Raw genomic sequence first — 3,000 nt, 5'->3', positions numbered from 1 at the left:
AAGAGGAAAGTTCTTATTACCAACATATGATATAGAACAGCAAGTAGAATATAGTAAATGCAAAATGAAAAATTGAAATGTATTTACTTTCTCTACACAACAAATACAAATGAGATTAACATTTAAACACATACATATGTGGTTCATTTTATTAACATAAGATTATCAAACTGTTGAAACCACTAGTACTTACCTGTTCTTTGGTCATCTTCATTTTTTTAACTTTGACTTTCTTTTCACTAATGTCTGTTGTTGGGCTTATATGAATTCTCTATTTTCAAGCTTCTGATGTGCACTAATTTTGACCCATCAGACTAAATGGCACACAGAAGCTTAACTCAACTCAAGGAGAAGTGAGTCAGTGGCAATAATAGAGAACAAGTGATCCTTTTATATTCTCTAAGAATCAGCAGAGGTCAGTTATAAGGTTTTACTGATTTCGTACATCATTTAAACAGCTGAGATAAAGACCATCTTAACTCCATCCATAAATCAGAGACGAACTCTTCTGTAACTCTCTTATCTCTTCCCTACCCAGATTTATCTATTCATTACAAGTCACTGATCACTGATCCATCTATCCAGAGTATAATATGTAAAAATGTAAATTATTCCTCATTGGCTTATTTCTTCTAAGTATCAAATTAGAAGAGTGAATATCTTTGTTTGCTGTTTGATCAATTATATTATTTGCAGAGAAAGTTTAGTAAATGTAGAAAAAAAGTTCAACTGACTAACATGAAATTATATTTAATAACAGTATTTAATAATATACTTTTTATTAGAGATAAAACTATATTTTATTATTAAATATAATTTATTAAATAAAGTATTAATATTTAATAATATACTTTTAAAGCCCAAATATATTATCTATATAAACTTTTACATCATAATTAAATATATTTTCCAAGAGAAAATCAAAACAGTGTTCTGCAGGCAATTTCCCAAAACACAATGGATATGTGCTTTACCTCTTGTCATTCTTTAAGATTCAATAATCTTAAACTCTGGCAATAGTCCTAAAAATGCTGACCTCTGGAGAGACTACACACAAAGTCAGTATCATCACCAGTATTTTAGTGTTCATTGTTCTCTACTGGTGGCTTTGCTACCACATCAGAACAAAAAAGACAGAACAGCAGCAGTGTTTGGGACCGCACCTGTGATGGTAGAGCACTCCACTAAGCATGCCCTCTCACCCCGTGACATCTCAGTACCTCCAAAGGCCAGCATGTGCCCCAGGGAGCCTCTTCACCAGATAGATCCAAATGGTACTTTACTTTTTATTGATTCATGATTGGCTGATTTTCTCTACTCCCTCTAATATAAGTACAAAAGAGCAGGGGGTTAGTCTGCAACTTCAGTGCCTAGAGATGCACTGTCACACAGTTTGTGGTTTCTCCGTGTGTGTTGGAGGAATGAATGAATTAGTTAATAAAAGAACACTGTAAAATAATCCAGGTTCTACTTTGTTCTTACATTTCTCTCAGGTGTGGAGTCTTCTAACTAAGTGCATTCAGTTGTGTACTCTGTGCTTGGCTTCATTTTTCTCACATCTGTATGTTTACATCGACTTTCTCTTCATTCCTAAGGCTCCAGCATCTCTCCCACACACATGGCCCACACTGCCTCCTGCCTGGCTCAGGTCCATCTTCCTACAGAAGCACTCTCTGGAATCTTCCATTTCCTCTCTTGTTTCCTTTACCTATGGCTATCTCCTCTTATATAAGGTTTTCTAGCATTTGAATTTACACTCGTTCTGTATTTGTTTCTCAAGTTCTTCACACAATTGAGTTTTGCGTTTTCACTGGGACTATTCATTTCTTTAAGAGAAAAGACAGTCTTTTTGTTCTACTAGAAATCTAGAACCTAAGCTGGGCGTGGTGGCACAAGATTGTAATCCCAGCATTCAGGAAGCTGAGATCGGAGGATCGCGGTTCGCGGACAGCTTCCGCTGCTTAGTGAGGCCCTCTGCAACTTAGTGAGACCCTGTTTCAAAATAAAGAATAAAAAACAGGGCAGGGATGTAGCTCTGAGGTTGAATGCCTCTGGGTTCCATCCCCAGACCCGCAAAAAAAAAAAAAAAAAAAAAAAAAAACCAAAAAAGAAATATAGAGCCTCATACATGCTAGGCCAGTACTCTCCCATTGAGCCACACCCCATCCCAACTTTCTTTTCCCTTTAATGCTTTTCTGTCTTTTAGACAACCATAGCTAATGGATTCTCAGTGGTTACTGGGAAAAAGTGGTTTGACTCATTACCAGCGAACCAACACTAAGTCTCTCACAGAACACAATCAGATGACAAAGTTAAGCCTGAGACATTGCCGATTGCCTTCTCACTAATATTCCTGTGGTGACAGAGGGATTGAATGGCTCTGGGATTAGTAATGGGACACAGAGCCTTTTGCCTATTTAAATAATTGGCTTTGATCTAACCCTGATTAATATTTGAGCTTCCTGCACATGGGACACCACAATACAAATTTTACTCTGAAATCAGAAAAGCTCATACATAACAATTCTAGTTCTATTGTTATTTAATTTGTCCATTTCATATGCCAACTTTGGTATATATAATATTTATTAGAAATTATTACTTATAAGGGTGTGGCATGACAAAGAGGGAAACTTAGCAAGCCAAAAGTTCTAAGGCATGCACCTCATAATAATGTCTTATTAATTATCAGCTTTTATTTTTGTAACATGAAAGTTTCCTAATATTCAAAAGTTAGCTTTACTTTTGTACCTTTAAGATATACATTTACCTTTATCTATGTCTTTTTTTTTTTGTAGTACTGGGGATTGAGCCCAGGGGCATTATGCCTCTGAGCTATGCCCCTAGATCTATTTTTATTCTTTATTTTAAAATGGTCTCACTAAGTTGCCATGGACCTCACTAAGTAGCTAAGGCTGGCCAGGAACCTACGATCCTTGTGTTTTAACTTCTCCTCAAGTACTGGGATTATAGGTGTGTGCTACCACGCCTAGCTTATCC

This window comes from Muscardinus avellanarius (assembly GCF_963383645.1).
Source record: "Muscardinus avellanarius genome assembly, chromosome: 9".
Lineage (NCBI taxonomy): Eukaryota > Metazoa > Chordata > Mammalia > Rodentia > Gliridae > Muscardinus > Muscardinus avellanarius.
Note: the sequence above shows the minus strand (reverse complement) of the source record.